The sequence below is a fragment of the Hypanus sabinus genome, chromosome X1 (genome assembly GCF_030144855.1).
Source record: "Hypanus sabinus isolate sHypSab1 chromosome X1, sHypSab1.hap1, whole genome shotgun sequence".
NCBI lineage: Eukaryota > Metazoa > Chordata > Chondrichthyes > Myliobatiformes > Dasyatidae > Hypanus > Hypanus sabinus.
In genome coordinates this window covers 54,908,702-54,929,626 of record NC_082738.1, presented here as the reverse complement: position 1 = coordinate 54,929,626, position 20,925 = coordinate 54,908,702, and positions in this window count along the sequence as shown.

Genomic DNA, 20,925 nt, shown 5'->3' with positions numbered 1-20,925 from the left:
TCTCTCGTATTCTGGATCCCTGCCCCCTGCACATTTAGTTTAACCCCCCCCCCCCCCCCGAGCAGCACTGGCAAACATTCCTGCAAGAATGTTAGTACCCCTCCAGTTCAGATGTAGACTGTCCCTTCGAAACAGATCCCAACGTCCCTGGAACAAAGACCAATTATCCAAAAACCTGAACCCTTCCTTCCTGCACCATGCTCTCAGCCTTGTATTAATGTGCATAATCATTCTATTCTTGCAGGGATATGAACCTAGCAATAGAAGTGGGATTAGTCTGGGTAATTGTTTTACAACTAGCACATACATGATGAATGAAATGGTCTCTTTTTGTGTCATAAACTGCCTTGTTTCGAAGCCTTGATTGAATGGGACCTTTCAATCAAAGTTTAAAAGCAGATACATTTATGACACAGAAAAGTATATTAGGAAGTGAACATGACTATCTTTGTACACAACAATTTATAACAAGCCTTCATATAAGATAAACCTCTCATCTGTAAAATGCAGTTGGTGCTTTGAACCTCTGCCGCTGTATGACAAATCCACTCTTCTAGGTGTTTTCATTATATCTGTGCTGTATTCATTTTCCAGAGACCTGTAATTTGTCATGATCATAGCCAAATGGGCAGAATGAACCTGTTGAGTCCTTTCAAACAGGCAATATTGTTCACATTCTCCAGAGCAAGCACAGAACTCGGACTGTATATAAGCTCTCTTGTACAATGAAGTCACTGCTCTAAAGCATTTGTTACATCTAGAATGTTTATCAATTCTAGTATTTGTAAATGTACATACTTTCTAAGAGTGCTAAAACCCAGTGCTGTCAAGGCAAGTGAAATCATTGTATCAGTATTATTATCATGGATGAGTATTACAGGACAAGATGGTCCAGGCGTTGCAATGTCAATAGAGGAACAAGCTGCGGTAACCAGACACTCCTGGGCCAGGCAGGGTTCAGTGCAGGTCATGACTCTGTTGCAACACTCAGATACTGAGACCTCATTACGGCTGCCTGTAAACAGAGACTGGCTGTCCAAACACATTTGCCTGCCTGTGGCTTTGCAAAACGCACTGCAGTTCTAACATTGCACTGCACTGAATTGGCTGTGATGATGAATGGTGTTCTGAATTCCAGTCTGCCACAGAGCATGTGGTAACTCTGCTAGCTTCCGAAACCTTCAATTACACACATCAGAGGTGCAGTAGGAACATCTCTAATGAGAGGCTGTACAGCAAGAATTTATGAATCCCCCTCCTCTTAAGATTTGCATTCAGATAGGTCAGTGGATGTACCAACAGAGAGTTTAGTACACTGCAAAGAACAAAGCAGTTACTTGCCAACATATTGGTTTATCAAAGAATTTAAAAGTGACAATTCTTCATCTCCAATTCCTTATGAGCAAAGTTATTTTGCCTCTCAGCAATGGCAGATTGGAATGGAAAACCAGGTACACAGAATGGCCTAAAAATGTGATCGATGTAATGCTGTTTTAGAGTTATATAATTAACTAGTGATTTTACCAAAATTAAATATTAATAATTATTTGTGAGACATTTGATGTAATTCTAGAAATCTGACTGGGCACTTCCCAGATTGAATCATCCTTGCACTTGTCCATTAAATATCTATTTTTCTGCCAAGACTATTGGTAACACAATGTACAGGGAAGAGCTATTACCTCACAGCTCTGGCGATTTGGCTTCAGTCCTGATCAGTGTATGGAATTTTCTTGTTTTCCACTTGTGTTCTTCTTGGGTGCCCTAGTTTCTACCCACATCCCAAAGGGTTGGTACTATAGTTGGCTTCAGTGTGTAAACAAATAGTAAAATCTGAAAGGAAATTGCTGGGGCTGAAGGAAAAATAAATGGTGATTCATGTTGGATTTGTGTAAATGATGCTAGATAGACAGCATAGACTCACAAGAACACGAAACACAATGATATGGGAGTGGAAGTAGGCCACCATGCCCCTCACACCTATGCTGTTGCTCAGTTGATCATGGTTGATCTATGCTGGCCTCTATACCTCTTCTGTGCCAGTACCCAATTCCTTAAACTAACAAGTCAAATCAAGTCAGGTTTATTGTCATTTAATTCTATACTTTATATAACCATACAATGTATATAGAAACAAGACGTTTATCCAAACTAGGATGTAAAGCACAGTAGCACAAATAGCACACATAATACATGATAACTTGTGAAGGTAAGGATAAAATTTACAGATGAATGACACATAAATAACAAATTAAACTGCATTAATATTAAATATTGTAAGGTACATATCAGATTAACCAATGACACTTCAAATATAATGGGGCAGGGAGTTCAGGGAGTTCATTTTGGGGAAAGAAACTTTCTCATCCTGACTGTTCTTGTTTTTATGTATTGTAGTTTCCTGCCTGATGATAGAAAGTCAAAGAGCATGGTGGATGGATGGGTGGGATCCTTAATAATACTCAGGGACCTGTATATGCAGCATTCCTGCTAAATGTCCCCAGTGGATGGTAGGGAGACCCCTATGATCCTCTCAGCTGTTCTCACAGTCCTTTGCAGGGACTTCCAGCCTGATGCCTGGCTGCTCCCACACCAGATGGAGATGCAACTTGCCAGGGCACCCTCAATGGTGCTCCTGTAAAACAAATTTAAGATGAATATTTAAAAATCTCTCAGTGGGAGAGCATTTTGGAGATATTGATCATAATTCTATCTCCTTTACCATATCATTGGAGAGAGATAGGAACAGACAAGTTAGAAAAGCATTTAATTGGAGTAATGGGAATTATGAGGCTATCAGGCAGGAAATTGGAGGCTTAAATTGGAAACAGATGTTCTCAAGGAAAACTACAGAAGAAATGTGGCAAATATTCAGAGGATATTTGTATAGAGCTCTCATTACGTTCCAATAAGACAGGGAAGTTATGATAGGGTACAGGAACCATGGTGTACAAAGGCTGTAATAAATCTAGTCAAGAAGAAAAGAAAAGCTTACAAAAGGTTACAAAATGTTAGAGATCTAGAAGATTATAAGGCTACTAGGAAGGAGCTTAAGAAGGAAATTAGGAGAGCCAGAAGGGGCCATGAGAAGGCCTTGGGCAAGATTGAGGAAAACCCCAAGGCATTCTACAACTATGTGAAGAGCAAGCAGATAAGATATGAAAAAATAGGACCTATCAAGTGTGACAGTGGGGAAGTGTGACTGGAACCGGAGGAAATAGCAGAGGTACTTAATGAATACTTTACTTCAGAATTCACTATGGAAAAGGATCTTAGTGATTGTAGTGATGACTTTCAGCTGACTGAAAAGCTTGAGCATGTAGATATTAAGAAAGAGGATGTGTTGGAGCTTTTGGAAAGCGTCAAGTTGGATAAGTCGCCGGGACTGGATGGGATGTACCCCAGGCTACTGTGGGAGGCGAGGGAGGAGATTGCTGAGCCTCTGGCGATAACCTTTGCATCATCACTGAGGACAGGAGAGGTTTAGGAGGGTTGCAGATGTTGTTCCCTTATTCAAGAAAGGGAGTAGAGATAGTCCAGGAATTATAGACCAGTGAGTCTTACCTCAGTGGTTGGTAAGGTGATGGAGAAGATCCTGAGAGGCAGGATTTATGAACATTTGGAGAGGTATAATATGATTAGTAGTAGTCAGCATGGCTTTGTCAAGGGCAGGTTGTGCCTTACGTGCCTGATTGAATTTTTGAGGATGTGACTAAACACATTGATGAAGGTAGAGCAGTAGATGTAGTGTATATGGATTTCAGCAAGGCATTTGATAAGGCATCCCATGCAAGGCTTATTGAGGAAGTAAGGCATGGGATTCAAGGGGACATTGCTTTGTGGATCCAGAACTGGCTTGCCCACAGAAGGCAAAGAATGGTTGTAGACGGGTCATATTCTGCATAGAGGTCGGTCACCAGTGGAGTGCCTCAGGGATCTGTTCTGGGCCACCTACTCTTCGTGATTTTTATAAATGACCTGGATGAGGAGGTGGAGAGATGGGTTAGTAAGTTTGCTGATGACACAAAGGTTGGAGGTGTTGTTGATAGTGTGGAGGGCTGTCAGAGGTTACAGCAGGACATTGATAGGATGCAAAACTGGACTGAGAAGTGGCAGATGGAGTTCAACCTAGATAAGTGTGAAGTGGTTCATTTTGGTAGGTCACATATGATGGCAGAATATAGTATTAATGGTAAGACGCTTGGCAGTGTGGAGAATTAGAGGGATCTTGGGGTCCGAGTCCATAGGACACTCAAAGCAGCTGTGCAAGTTGACTCTGTGGTTAAGAAGGCATATGGTGTATTGACCTTCATCAATTGGGGACTTGAATTTAGTAGCAGAGAGGGAATGTTGTAGCTATATAGGAACCTCGTCGGACCCTACTTGGAGGACTATGCTCAGTTCTGGTCACCTCAATACAGGTAGGATGTGGAAGCCATAGAAAGAGTGCAGAGAAGATTTACAAGGATGTTGCCTGGATTGGGGAGCATGCCTTATGAGAATAGATTGAGTGAACTTGGCCTTTTCTCCTTGGAGCGAAGGAGGATGAGAGGTGACCTGATAGAGGTGTACAAGATGATGAGAGGAATTAATTGTGTGGATAGTCAGAGGCTTTTTCCCAGGGCTGAGATGGTTGCCACAAGATGACACAGGTTTAAGGTGCTGGGGAGTAGGTACAGAGGAGATGTCAGGGGTAAGTTTTTTTACTCAGAGTGTGGTGAGTGTGTGGAATGGGCTGCCAGCAACGGTGGTAGAGGCGAATACGATAGGGTGTTTTCAGAGGCTTTTAGTTAGGTACATGCAACTTAGTAAAATAGAGGGCTATAGGTAAGCCTAGTAATTTCTAAGGTAGGGACATGTTTGGCACATGTGGGCCGAAGGGCCTGTATTGTGCTGTAGGTTTTCTATGTTTCTATGTTTCTATCGCCACCTTAACCACATCTAACTTTCTGTCCTCCACAACCTTCATGGGCAGAGAATTCCAGAGATTCACTGCCCTCGAGTGAAGCAATTTTAATGCATATTTATTTCAAAAGTCTGGCTCATTATTTTGTACCATGTCCCCCTGATCAATTGGCTGAAGAATTTGTCACCATGCTATGTGACTATAACTCTGGGAGAAGGTATAATTAGAATACATATTGTTGCCATTGCTACAGCATGTCTACTCGGAACAGTGACATGCCAACACAAAGCAAATGTTGCGTGGTATGCACGTTCTGTGTTCTAATGAGTTATAAATTACTGGTGCTGCAGTAATTTCCAGCTTTGACAATTTATCTGGATGAGGCTGTATTTTTAGCAGTGGTATGTAAGAAACTTTGGAGAAAGACTGTATGTTTTGGAAGAGATATAAATTTTAAATGAATTTTTTACAAACAATTCTAAGGGAAGAATAACATCGAACTATATTCTCCCAGTACAAAATTTGTTGCAGAGATAATATTGAAAATGTGTATAGAAGCTACTTTTTGATTACTGAAAATGAATTTAAAATATTGGCATAAATTGGAAGCAATGTGATTATCTAGCCTGGAAATGTTTAAGATAAATTATTATGGGCTGACCAAGTAGGCAGAAATTAGTATAAATTCACATTTTAGATAAGAAACTTGACTTAATAACTTTTTGATAGTTATAACATTACATGACTTCTACCCTGCCTTCCAATTAAAGTTGAATGAGCAAGACAGAAACGTAAGGCTTATAGCTTTCATTTGCTCAGGCACTCTCTAATCCCAGTGCTATTTCTGATTTATATTGCAATCAATGTAAATGCCCACATTGTGACGATAATTGATTGAATTTACATTGACCCGAATAACATAAAATAATGTTCAAGTGATAGTTCAGAGGCCAACAACAGGTTCCCCTGAGAAATATATGATTTATTATTCTTTGCCTAAATGCTTCTCACCACAGCCAAGTTTACACTACTAAATAATTTGCATTAAAATCATCAAAATGAGGAGATCTGTTGTCAGTTTATATATGTACATTAAAATAGATTTGGTTATGAATCTACAAGCATCCTATTGAAGCAATGAAGTGACAGGAGAAATCGCAGTTATGTTATTACAGACCACTTGACCTTATCATTAATTATAAATTTGGGTGAAGTATCAGGAGATCATAGAGTAGCTTGATTAATAGTTGATGGTACTTGCACCATAAAGTCAGAGCACAGGACTCAATTGTTTAATGCTTCCAGGAAATTCCAGGGTCATGATTTAATGACAATTTTCTCCAAAGGACCATTGGAGTTAGAATTTGTCCTAGTTGGATCTAGACTGGATAAATCTAAAACGTTGTTTTAGAGGAACTAAGAAGGCCAAGTAAGGACAAATGAATAACACACACAAACTGCTGGAGGAATAAAGATTCGATGTTTTAGGGCAGGCTGAGACCCTTCATCAGGAGGGTTCTTCACGAGTCCTGATGAAGGATCTCAGCCTGAAATATTGACTCTTTATTCCTTTCCATGGATGCTGCCTGACCTGCTGAGTTCCTCCAGCATTTTGTGTGTGTTACTCATGATCTCCAGCACCTGCAGAGTCTTTTGAGTCAAGTATATATTCACTTGCCTTCACACAACTTAATTTTTCAGAACACAACAGTACAGGATTCTGTGACACTGGTGCTAAATGAAGTAAACAATGAATTGTAAATAGTTTTGAAATGCAGCCAGTTAGAAAATCAAAACTGTTTCAGATTCCAGACAATGATTGTAAATGAATATGATGAATTAATAATGGTGCATCAAGTGTGAATGCTCCCTTGAGCTCTGCATTTTGCAACCACGATTCACAGTCTTTGTTTTTAAACATGGATAGATGCAGATATCAGCATCCCACAATGGAGATGGTGTAAAGCTTTAGAAAGGATGCATAAGAAGTTTTATTAAAATAATTCCAGGGATGAGGGACTTTGCTTACGTGGATAGAATGGGACCCTTGCCAGTTCTCTTGTCGGCCAAATTGTTCCACTGATGATGGTGCAAAGCCTCTGCACTCCACTCCATCCTCTCTCACCTGGAAATTGGCGTTTCATGTGCCAGGACATTTCTATTGACTTTGGTTCAGCACTTAATATGATCTTTCCTCTGAAGCTGGTGGGCATACCATCCTCGTTGGTCTCAACAAATACGAATACGGATACGAATGGACAATTAACTGGACTGGTCAAAGAACACTGAGGCTGTCTACAAGAAGGGTCTGAGCCATCTTTATTTCCTGTGGAGACTGAGGTCTTTTAACATCTGCCGGACGATGCTGAGGATGTTCTATGAGGCTGTGGTGGCCAGTGCTATCATGTTTGCTGTTGTGTGCTGGGGCAGCAGGCTGAGGGTAGCAGACACCAACAGAATCAAGAAACTCATTCGTAAGGCCAGTGATGTTGTGGGGGTGGAACTGGACTCTCTGATGGTGGTGTCTGAAAAGAGGATGCTGTCCAAGTTGCATGCCATCTTGGACAATGACTCCCATCCACTCCATAATGTACTGGTTAGGCACAGGAGTATATTCAGCCAGGGACTCATTCCACTGAGATATAACATTGAGCATCATAGGAAGTCATTCCTGCCTGTGGCCATCAAGTTTTACAACTCCTCCCTCAGAGTGTCAGACACCCTGAGCCAATAGACTGGTCCTGGACTTATTTCCACTTGGCACGATTAACTTATTATTATTTAATTATTTGTGGGTTTATATTGCTATATTTCTTCACTATTCTTGGTTGGTGCGGCTGTAACAAAGCCCAATTTCCCTCGGGAGCAATAAAGTATGTCTGTCTGTCTGTCAAACACCTCTCTCTGTAACTGGATCTTGGACTTCTTGACAGAAAGGCCATAGTCAGTCCATGTTGGCAGAGTCATCAGTAGCTCCATCACACTGTGTGCTGGTACATGACTGCATGGCTGGATCCAGTTCAAATTGAATCAGGTTCACTGATGACACAACAGAGATTGGCCTCATCAACAAAGATGATGAGACTGCATACAGAGAGGAGGTAGAGCGCTGGTAGAATGATGCAAGCACAACAATTTGAGACTCAACGTGGACAAGACCAAAGAGATGACTGAGGACTATAGGAAGGTGCAGGCTGACCACTCCTCACAGTATATACACGGCTCCTCTGTGGGGAGGGTTAGGAGCATTAAGTCTCTGGGAGTGCACATAGTGGTTGATCTCACCTGGTCCCTCAACACCACCTTTTTGGTCAAGAAAGCACAGCAGCTTTTCCACTTCCTTAAGTGACTGAGGTGAGTGAGGCTCTTCCCCCCATTCTAAACAATTTTTACAGGAGCACCATCGAGCGTGTCCTGACCAGCTACATGACTGTCTGGTACAGGAATTGCAAGGCATCTGACTACAAAACCCTACAAAGGATTGTGAAGACTATTGAGTGGATCATCAGGGTCTCTTTTCCACCCATCAGAACTATTTATCAGGACCTTAAGCATTGTCAATGATCTCTCCCATCTGTCCAACAATATCCGTGACCCCCTACCATCAGGTAAGATGTACCATATCACTAGAAAAAGAGCTGTCAGGATGAGAAACAGCTTCTTGCTACAGGCCATAAGATTACTGCCACCACCCAGGTCTCATGATGTACAGTATGAAGCCAGTAGTGTTATTTGATTTTTTTAAACTTGTGTCATGAATGTACCTTATTATTTGTTAATTTATTTCTAGTAATATTAATATATGTGTTATGTGTGTGAGTTTTATGTACTATATTGTGCATCCTGTTTCGAAGGAACGTTGCTTCGTTTGTACACATGAAGTTGAGTGCCAATAAACGCAACCTGAACTTGAACTTGAAAAGCTGAGTTGTTCTCCTTAGATCAGATAGAACTGATGGAGGTAATTAAAGCCATTAAGGTATGAGACAGATGAAATAGGGAGAAGCTATTCCTATTGGCAGAGGGGTCAAGAACCAGGGAACACATAATGAAGGAGAATGACAAAAGAACCAGCAGTGTGATGATGATAAGCATTTTATACAGTAACTGGTTAATTGGTCAAACACACCGCTGAATAATGGTAGCAGATTCAAAATAGCATTGAAAAAGAGCATTATGCATATCTGGAAGGAAAGAGTTTTCATGGTTGTAAGGAGGAGGTTGGGAAGTGAAGCAGCTGAATTTCACTTGCATAGTGACTAGACATAGAGGAAGGACAAGTAGAAGATCAGACCAAATGGCAGTGGGATGACATGAAGTGTAACATAGGGGCAAAATCTAAAAGGGTGATGAATGCAGGACTGAAGGTGTGATATTTGAAAGTACACAGTACACAGAATAAGGTAGATGATCTTGCAGGGCAATTAGAGATTTGCAGGTATTATGTTGTTGGCATCACTGAGTTGCGACTGAAAGAAAATCATAGTTGGGAGTTGAACATCCAAGGATACCCATTGAATCAAAAGGACAGGAAGGTGGGCAGAGGGGGTGGGGTGGCTCTGTACTTAAAAAAATTAAATCAAATCCTCAGAAAGAGGTAACATAGGATCCAAAGATGTAGAATCATTGTCAGTAGAGTTAAGAAATTGCAAAGACAAAAAGTCCCTGATGGAATTTATATACAGGCCTACGAATAGTAGCCAGGATGTGGGATATAAATTATATGAGAGACAAAAAGGGCATGCAAAAAAGGGCAATGTTATATTTGTCATGGGAGATTTCAATATGCAGGTAGATTGGGAAAATAAGGCTAGTGCTGGATCACAAGATAGGAAATTTGTCGAATGCATATGAGATGCTTTTTAGAGTAGCTAGCAGATGAGCCCACAAGGAAAAAGACAACTCTGAATAGGGTGCTGATTAAGGAGCTTAAGATAAAAGAACCCATTGGAGACAGTGATTATAAAATGATAGAATTCCCCCGTAGTTTTAGAGGGAGAAGATAAAGTCATACATATTGGAATTTCAGTGAAGTAAAGGGAATTACAGTGGCAAAAAAAAGAGCTATCCAAAGCTGATTAGAAGGGGACACTAGCAGAGCAGCAATGGATAGATTCTCTGAGGACAAGTCAGAAGGCCCAAGATAGGTACATCCCAAAGAAGAAGAAATATTCTAAAGGGGGGATGACACAACTGTGGCTGACAAGAGAAGTCAAAGAAAGCATAAAAAGAAAAAAGAGGGCATATAATATCGTAAAAATTAGAGGGGTGTTAGAGGATTGGGAAGCTTTTAAAAACAACACAAGCCAACTAAGAAAGCTATAAAGAGAGAGAAGATGAAGAATGAAGGTAAGCTAGCCAATAATATAAAAGAGGATACCAAAGGTTATTCAGATATATAAAGAGTTAAACAGGGTAGACTGGATATCGGACTGCTGGAAAATGATGCTGGAGAGGTACTAATGTGGGACAAGGAAATGGCAGACAAACTTATTGAGTATTTTGCATCAGTTATCACTGTGGAAGATACTAGCAGTATGCCAGAAATTTGAGAGTGTTAGGGGGCAGGAATGAGTGTACTTGCTATTCCTGAGGAGAAGGTGCTTGGGAAGCTGAAAGTTCTGAAGTTGGATAGGCCACCTTGGACCAGATGGACTACACCACAGAGTTCTGAATAACGTAGCTGAAGAGATTGTGGAGGCATTAGTAATGATCTTTCAAGAAACATTAAAATTAGGATTGGTTCCGGAGGACTGGAAAATTACAAATGTCACTCCACTTTTTAAGAAGGGAGGGAGGTGAAAGAAAGGAAATTATAGGCCACTTAGCCTGACTTCAGTGGTTGGCTGTCATGGTAGTGCAACACTATTACAACTCAGGGAATTCCAGAGTTCAGAGTTCAATTCCAGTGCAGTCTGTAAAGAGTCTGTATGTCCTCCCTGTGGAATGCATGAGCTTTCCTTGGGTTCTCTAGTTTCCTCCATGATGCACCATCAATAACTCTCGGAGACGTGAGGCGAGGTATAGGCTTTTATTGGCTGGAAGAAAGAACAAGCAGCAAGTGACCACCACACTACATCCTGGAGACTGAGGAAGGGGCTGTGTCTCCAATCGCCTTTATACCGAGGGTCCGTGGGAGGAGCCATAGGAGCAGTCAGTTGGGGGGCGCGTCCAGACAGGTATATGTAGTTCACCACACTTCCATAGTCCAACGATGTACAAGGTAGGTTAAATGGTCATTGTTAATTCTCCTCTAATTAGGTTTATCGAGGTGGCATGGCTTGAAGTGCCGGAAAGGCCTACTCTGAGCGGTAATGCTGACTAAATAAAATGTTCAATTTCATTATTAAGAATGAAATTTCAGGGTACTTGAGGCACATGATAAAATAATCTGCATGGTTTTCTTAAGGCAGGGGTCACCAACCTTTTTTGCACCACGGACCGGTTTAATATTGACAATATTCTTGCGGACCGGCCGACGGGGGTGGGGGGGAGCGGGGGATGTTAATCAAGACCGGAATATAGGTGATAAGTCAACTATGAGTCACTTATAAGTCAATAGCATCATAACATTTTAAGTAACATTTGGATATTAAACACACAGTGCATATTTTCCTCGTATGAACATATAAAATCATTGCAACACACCAGTGAGAGGACAAGGTAAGGGCCAGAGGTCCCCGTGCCGGGCTGCAGCAGTCACAGTCCGGAGAGAGCAACCGACCGAGTGAGGAGTGCGACAGGGCGCGTGCCTAACCCCCTTGTAGGTAGGTAGGATCTATCGGCCAACAAAAGTTTGGCTCAAGGGATGACTTTCAGTAGATCGCAGCGAGGTAGCTGCTCTGCTACTTACGAAACCCTGAGCCCGAATTAGGTCATCTGTGAATATTTTAGCACCGGGTTTCCCACATCATTCGGTGTGCTAAACAGGTTTAGAGGCAGTGCCCATCTGTCCGCGCTCCCGGCCAGTAGCAACGGCTCTTCTCGGCGGCCACGCAAGGCGGCCGGTTGCCCGAGGCCAACCAGTGATCCTTGGCGCGAGGGTATCACTGTGTTTAAGCAACTGATGACCTCGCGTGGATAGTGATTTTGTGTGCGTTCAGTTCAACAGTGGGGGTGCAGCTGACTCATATCATTTCATATCGCCAAATCATATTGTTTCCTCGCAGCCTGGTAGCACATACTTTGCGGCCCAGTGGTTGGGGACCACTGCCGTAAGGGGAAATCTGGCCTAACAAATTTGGCGGCACTCTTTGAGGAAATAACAAGCAGAATAAACAAAGGAGAGTCAGTGGGTGTTTTTATTCGGATTTTCAGAAAGGCTTTGGCAAGGTGCTATACATGGGGCTGCTTAACAAGATCCCATGGTATTACAAGAAAGATACTAAAGATACAAGCATGAATAGAAGATTAGCTGACTAGCAAGAGGCAAAGAGTGGGAATAAAGTGGGCTCGAAACATCGTCACTACCTCCTCCCATAGATGCTGTCTGACCTGCTGAGTTCTGCCAGCATTTTGTATTTTTATTGGGCTTATTCTGTTTGGTTGCCGGTACTAGGTAGGTATTATGATCGCTTCTTTTTATATTAAATGCCAGTGATTTGGAAGATGGAATTAATGGTTATGTGGCCAAGTTTGTGAACAATATGAAGACAGTTTGAGGGTCAAGTAGTATTGCAGAAGCAGGGACTCTGCAGAAAGATTTAGACAGATTTGGAGAATTGGCAAAGAAGTGACAGATGGAATATAGAACATGGTCATGTACTTTGGTAGACTATTTTTGAAACGAGGAGAAAGTTCAAAAATTAGAGATGCAAAGAGACTTGGGAGTCCCTTGTGCAGGATTCCCTGGAGATTAACTTGCAGGCTGAGTCCATGGTAAGGATAGCAAATAGGATGTAATGCTGAGGTTTTATAAGGCACTGGTCAGACCGGACTTGGAGTATTTTGAACAGTTTTGACCCCCTTTTCTAAGAAAAGATATGCTGGCGTTGGACAAGTCCAGAGGAGGTTCATGAGAATGATTCAGGGATTGAAAGGGTTAATGTATGAGAGCGTTTGATGGCTTTGGGCCTGTACTCACTCGGAGTTCAGACAAATGACGGGAAATCTGATTGAAACCTATCAAATATTGAAAGGCCAAGATAGAGTGGAAGTGAAGAGGATATTTTCTATGGTAGGGAAAGACAAGACCAGAGGGCACAGCCTCAGAATAGAGGGGCATCAATTTAGAACAGAGATGAGGAGGAATTTCTTTAGCCAGAGAGTGTTGAATCTGTGGAATTCAATTGCCATGGATGGCTGTGGAGGCAAAATCATTAGGTATATTTAAATTGGAGGTTGATAGGTTCTTATTTCATCAGAGTGTCAAAGGTTATGGAGAGAAGGCAGGAGAATGGTTTGAGAGGGATAATAAATCAGCAATAATCGAATGGCAAAGCAGACTCGATGAGCCAAATGGCCTTATTCTGTTTCTATGTCTTATGTTCCTATAGTGCTGGTACAAATATGATGGGTTGAATAGTCTCCAGTAACCGTAGAGTGATTCTGTGAATTACAGTATCCTATGAATCTCAGTTTGCTACATGAAACCATGTGTAAATAAGACCAGCCTCTAAATGATTTTGGGTCTCAGTGAGGTCACAATAGGCCTGATAATGATGTTAGGGAAGCAATTGTCATGTCTCAGGAGTGGAATCTGCCCATACTATTTGTGGTCACGGTTGAGGTTACAGTTACTCACATGGTCAAATTCCCCAATCACTGCGTAGAATCAACTGTTACATGAAGAATTGAGCTATATAAACTGGTTTCTTGCTTTAATGCAAAATAGAAAGATTTGCATTTATATAATGCCTTTCACAACCTTAGGGCATTCTGCAGAGTTTTGCTATTAATTAGGTACTTCTGATGTTTGGCCACTTATGTATTGTAAGAATGAGTAAAGAACATTGCAGTGTTAAAAAAATAAGAACAATCAGTGAAACTGATAGCTTATCCTGAAGAAAGACTTCAGAAATTGAAAGCTGTAAAGAGGTGAATGCTTGCCCAAGGTGTTAAACAGCATATCACATTATTGGCTGTCTATTGCCACAGAATATTGCGCTTGTAATAATTTACAATTTGAATGAATCCCTCTAAAGGCACTGGGATCTGTGCCAGCATTTAGTGAAAAGTGCATTGTTTTGCTGCCTGTCTATTAATTACATTGATTTCAACAGATTAATGCCCCAGGGTCCATTAAATATGGTGGTGTTCATAGACACAATATTTAGAATTTGCCAAATAAAATAAAAATTAAGTAAATAAAAGGACCTCAATTGTTTTTTTAAAATTATCACAATAAATTAATACTCTTTGGCCTCCTGGATTTAACATTTATTAGATTCCAAAAAAAAGTATAATATATTTATACATCAATTTTCACATCAGGAATTGAGTGAATGTGCTTTCACTGTTTGTCAATACCTTTCCATAATGCATTTGAAATATATATTAATAGTTAACAAGTCTCCGTTCTGGAGGGTATCATATAATCTTGAGGCCTAATAAGGCTATCTGCCTGTCAATGAAATGAGCAAATTTCAACAGCCACAAAATCTACATTCTAGGTACATGGAATGTTGCCACAGCCATTTTTTGTTAATGGGACTGTTAGGAAATCAGCCATTCGTGGCAAAACCTGAAATAATTCTGCTTTCACACATCTCAAGCAGCTAACATGCCACTAATGAATACAAATGAAGAAAATGTCATTCCCTCAGCTGTGAATTATGTGACATTTTTCAGTGCAGACTGTGCCGAATTCTTATAGACTGCATGTCATGGATTAACAATTAAGAAATCGGAGAACTTTAGTTGCACTTAAATAGTTTATCACAGTGACATTTTTTAATTGGAAGGATGATGAGTACTGAGTGTGGTGCTAACTATCCTGAAGGGACAACCAATCCAATCCCTGAAATAATGTAGTGCAATTTTTTTGAAAAGCATGTTCATATAATAGTTTGATATGAAGTTTTAAATCAAACAATAGATGATGGGCTTATCAACGCACACAAAATGCTGGAGGAACTTAGCAAACCAATCAGCAGCATCATTGGAAAAAAGTACAGTCGACGTTTCAGGCCAAAACCCTTCAGCAGGACTGGAGAAAAAAAACTGAGGAGAAGATTTAAAAGGTGGAGGAAGGGGAGAGAGAACACCATGTGATTGGTAAAACCAGGAGGGGGAGGGATAAAGTAAAAATCTGGGAAGTTGATTGGTGAAAGAGACAGAAAGCCATGGGAGAAAGTAAAAGGGGGAAGGAGAACCAGAGGGAGGCGATGGGCGAGCAAAGAAGTAAGGTGAGAGAGGGATTAGCGGATGGGAAATTGTGAAGGTGGGGGTTGGGAGGCATTACCAGAAGGTTTGAGATGTGTCTATTTTAATGTGAACAAAGCGGATGTGCTTAGAGTGTGGATCAGTACTTGGAGATATGATGTGGTGGCCATTACAGAGACTTGGATGGCTCAGGGACAGGAATGGTTACTTCAGGTGCCGGGTTTTAGATGTTCAGAAAGGACAGGGAGGGAGGCAAAAGAGGTGGGGACGTGGCACTGTTGATCAGAGATAGTGTCACGGCTGCAGAAAAGGTGGACGCCATGGAGGGATAGTCTACGGAGTCTCTGTGGGTGAAGGTTAGGAGCAGGAAGGAGTCAATAACTTTACTGGGTGTTTTTTATAGGCTGCCCAATAATAACAGTGACATCGAGGAGCAGATAGGGAAACAGATCCTGGAAAGGTGTAATAGTAACAGAGTTGTCATGTTGGGAGATGTTAATTTTTTAAATATTGATTGGCATCTCCCTAGAGCAAGGGGTTTAGATGGGGTGGAGATTGTTAGGTGTGTTCAGGAAGGTTTCTTGACACAGTACTGGGAAATGAACCTGGTCAGGTGTCAGATCTCTCAGTGGGAGAGCATTTTGGAGATAGTGATCATAATTCTATCTCCTTTACCATAGCATTGGAGAGAGACAGGAACAGACAAGTTAGAAAAGCGTTTAATTGGAGTAAGGGGAATTATGAGGCTATCAGGCAGGAAATTGGAGGCTTAAATTGGAAACAGATGTTCTCAGGGAAAAGTATGGAAGAAATGTCGCAAATATTCAGGAAATATTTGTGTAGAGTTCTATATAGGTACGTTCTAATGAGACAGGGAAGTTATGATAGGGTACAGGAACTGTGGTGTACAAAGGCTGTAATAAATCTGGTCAAGAAGAAAAGAAAAGTTTACAAAAGGTTCAGAGAGCTAGGTAATGTTAGAGATCTAGAAGATTATAAGGCTACTAGGAAGGAGCTTAAGAAGTAAATTAGGAGAGCCAGAAGGGGCCATGAGAAGGCCTTGGCAGGCAGAATTAAGGAAAACCCCAAGGCATTCTACAACTATGTGAAGAGCAAGAGGATAAGACATGAAAGAGTAGGACCTATCAAGTGTGACAGTGGGAAAGTGTATATGGAACCGGAGGAGATAGCAGAGGTACTCAATGAATACTTTACTTCAGTATTCACTATGGAAAAGGATCTTAGTGATTGTAGTGATGACTTGCAGCAGACTGAAAAGCTTGAGCATGTAGATATTAAGAAAAAGGATGTGCTGGAGCTTTTGAAAATCATCAAGTTGGATAAGTCGGCGGTACCGGATGAAATTTACCCCAGTCTTCTGTGGGAGGTGAGGGAGGAGATTGCTGAGCCTCTGGTGATGATCTTTGCATCATCAATAGGGACCGGAGAGGTTCCGGAGGATTGGAGAGTTGCGGGCGTTGTTCCTTAATTCAAGAGAGGGAGTAGTGATAGTCCAGGAAATTATAGACCAGTGAGTCTTACCTCAGTGGTTGGTAAGTTGATGGAGAAGATCCTGAGAGTCAGGATTTATGAACATTTGGAGAGGTATAATATGATTAGGAGTAGTCAGCATGGCTTTGTAAAGGGCAGGTCATGCGTTACAAGTCTGACTGAATTTTCTGAGGATGTGACTAAACACATTGATGAAGGTAGAGCAGTAGATGTAGTGTATATGGAGTTCAGCAAGGCATTTGATAAGGTACCCCATGCAAGGCTTATTGAGAAAGTAAGGAGGCATGGGATCTAAGGCTTTGTGATTCTAGAACTGGCTTGCCCACAGCAGGCAAAGATTGGTTGTAGACGAGTCATATTCTGCATGGAGGTCAGTCACCAGTGGAGTGTCTCAGGGATCTGTTCTGGATCCCTTACTCTTCGTGATTTTTATAAATGACCTGGATGAGGAAGTGGAGGGATGGGTTAGTAAGTTTACTGATGACATAAAGGTTGGAGGTGTTGTGGATAGTGTGGAGGGCTGTCCGAGGCTACAACGGGACATTGATAGGATGCAAAACTGGACTGAGAAATTGTTGATGGAGTTTAACCCAGATAAGTGTGAAGTGGTTCATTTTGGTAGGTCAAATATGATGGCAGAATGTAGTATTAATGGTAAGACTCTTGGCAGCGTGGAGGATCAGAGGGATCTTGGGGTCCGAGTCCATAGGACACTCAAAGCTGCTGTGCAGGTTGACTCTGTGGTTAAGAAGGCGTGCGGTATATTGGCCTTCATCAATCATGGAATTGAATTTAGGAGCTGAGATGTAATGTTACAGCTTTATAGGACGCTGGTCAGACGACAGAGGATGAGAGGTGACCTGATAGAGGTGTACAAGATGATGAGAGGCATTGATCGTGTGGATGGTCAGAGGCTTTTTCCCAGGGCTGAAACGGTTGTCACAAGAGGACACAGGTTTAAGGTGCTGGGGAGTAGATACAGAGGAGAATTCAGGGGTGAGTTTTTTTACTCAGAGTGTGGTGAGTGCGTGGAATGGGCTGCTGGCAATGGTGATGGAGGTGGATACAATAGGGTCTTTTAAGAGACTTTTAGATAGGTACATGGAGTTTAGTAAAATAGAGCCTAGTAATTTCTGAGGTAGGGACAGGTTTGGCACAACTTTGTGGGCCGAAGGGCCTGCATTGTGCTGTTCTATGACATATCGGAAAGGGAATAGGAAGTGGAATTAAAATCGGTGGCCACTGGGAGATCCTGCTTGCTCAGCAGAGCTATCTCCCAATCTATGTCAGGTCTCACCGATACACAGAAGGCCACACTCGGAGCACCGGATACAGTAGATGACCCCAACAGATTCACAGGTGAAGTGTTGTCTCACCTGGAAGTACTGCTTGGGGCCCTGAATGGTAGTGAGGGAGGAGGTGTAGGGGCAGGTGTTGCACTTGTTCCATAAGTGCCAGGAGGGAGATCAGTGGGAGGGTCAGGTGGACAAGGGAGGCGTGTAGGGAGCGATCCCTGAGGAAAGCAGAAAGTAGGGGGGTGTTCTTCTCCGGTCCTGCAGAGGTGTCTCAGCCCAAAATATCGACGGTACTCTTCCTGGCCTGCTAAGTTCCAGCACCATTTTGTGTGTGCTGCTCGGACTTCCAGCATCTGTAGATTTTTTCCTGTTGGTGGGCTGATCAATCTAAGTTTTTCTCAATCCAAAATCTCAAAGCATTAGTGGATTTCTCTTGCAAACAGAAATCCATCAGCTGGCTGAGATTTGGGATGAATGGAAGACCACTAGCTCCATTGTTTCTAAAAGGTTCAAAGTTTCAAAGTTCAAAATAAATATATCATCAAAGTACGTAGATGTTACTATATACTACCTTGAGATTCATTTTCGTGCAGATATTCACAGTAGAACAGTAAAATCAATGAAAAGCTACACATAAAGACTCACAAATAATTAACATGCAAACTACAACAAACTGCAAATAAACAAACAAACAAATAAATAAATAATACTGAGAGCTCAAGTTGTAGAATCCTTGAAAGTGGGTGCATAGGTTGTGGAATCAGGTCAGTGTTGAAGTTAGTGAAGTTATACACACCCATTCAGGACCCTAAGGTGTGGGGCTTAAGGTCCTGTGCCTCCTTCCCGATAGCAACAGTGAGAGGAGAGCATGACCTGGATGGTAAGTGTCCTTGATGACGGATGCTGTTTTCTTGTGGCCATGCTCCTTGTCGATGTGCTCAATGATGGAAAGGGGTTTTCCTGTGATGGAATGAGCTGCATCAACCACTTTTTGTAGGCTCTTCCATTCTTGAGCATTGGTGTTTCCATACCAGGCCATGATGCAACCAGTCAGGATATTCTCCACTGTGTATCTGTAGAAGTTTGTCAAACTTTTAGCTAAATCTGCACAACCTTCTAAGAAATAAAGGCACTGCCAAGCCTTCTTTGTAATGGTACTTATATGCTGGCCCGAGGAAATGATAAAGCCAAGGAATTAAAAATTACTGACACTCTTCATTTCTGATCCCCTAATGAGGACTGTCTCATGGACCCCCGGTTTCTTCCTCCTGTAGTCAACTGTCACTAGTGTGTGTACACTATATGTGTAGTCACTGTTGAGATGGAGACTGTTCAACTTTTGTCATTGCTTGAAACAATTAATTGCAGTAATCTCATGAAAGTACATACAACATGGTGATAGAATGGAACATTACAACATGAGAAAGTTTTTGACAAGGGCAGACCATTTGGCCCAACAAAGCTTGCCAAATTCCTATTCACATAGTATGTTGAAATAACTATTGAGTTTAGATTTGAAAGTCTCTAAGGCACTACTCTCAATTACTCAACTAGGTAGTTTGTTCCATGTGTCCACAACTCACTGTGTAAAGAAATGCTTTCTGATGTTAGTCTGAAATCTCCCCTTAACCAGCCTCTACTTATAGCCCTGGGTCCTCATTGATGGATTAATTTTGAAGTACCAGCTGACATCCACTTTACTTATACCTTTAATGATTTTGAACACCTCTATCATGTCCTCTCTTGTTCTACATCTACTTAGACTAAAAGATTTAATTCTTGCAATCTTTCTTTACATCTCATACCCTGCAGACCTGGAATGAGTCTAGTCACCCTTCTCTGAACTTTCCAGTGCTTTCACATCCCTCATACAATGTGGAGATCAAAACTGTACACAGTATTCAAGTGTGGCCTCACAAGCGCATTAAACAGCTTAAAGAGAACGTCTCTAGACTTGAACTCCACTGAAAATGTTAAATAGCCCAACATTCTATTAGCCTTCCTAATTGCTTCTGTTCTTGTATCAGAGTTGATGAGCTTTAGTTTTAGTCTTATGTTACTTATTTACAGTCTGCTATGCCACTGGCACTTAAGGTTGCTGTCTCCATCCAATTCTATTTTACCAGTTAGGGTTGTTAGCCCTGAGCTGAATCCCTGAACTTGGAAGACCGGGGAACCACTCTTGGTCTGGCCTCTACCCTTTGACCTGTTTGGCATGAGTGACCCTACCAAGAGCCAAAGCATAAAGCAATATCTAACACTAAATTATATCAATCATACATTTATCACCTCTTTCATTTAATAAAGGCTTATTACTCGTCCATGATGGAAACTTGTATTTCTGCTTGGCAGATCTGTTGCAAATATTGTATTTAATAAGAGAACTACATCATATTCCTGACGAAGGGTCTCGGCCCGAAACATCGACATCGCTTCTTCCTATAGATGCTGCCTAGCCTGCTGTGTTCTACCAGCATTTTGTGTGTGTTGCGTCACATTATGTTTATTTGCCTTGAGATCCAGTATCCAAACTTCTGTTACTTAATAATTCCATGATTCATGAAATTTTCTTTGATATCTCTAATGAAGTTACATAAATATAATAAAAATAGTTTCAAAGACCTTAAAGGAGGGGACATTCAATGTTTTTTGTCAATAGTATCAGCAGAGTTGTTAGCCTGAAGTTATCAAATACAAAAGACCTCTTGCTGCCAAATCAAATCTCTCTTTATAAATTTCAACTTTCTTAAGCATATTTAAAATTCTGAATTAATATTCAATTGTAATGTTGGCAAAATTTCACCATCTAAAGTTCAAGAGAATTCTTTCTAAATTATTATAATACTTAATTGCAATTATTTGCGAGTACATTAGCGTAAAATTGGCAAG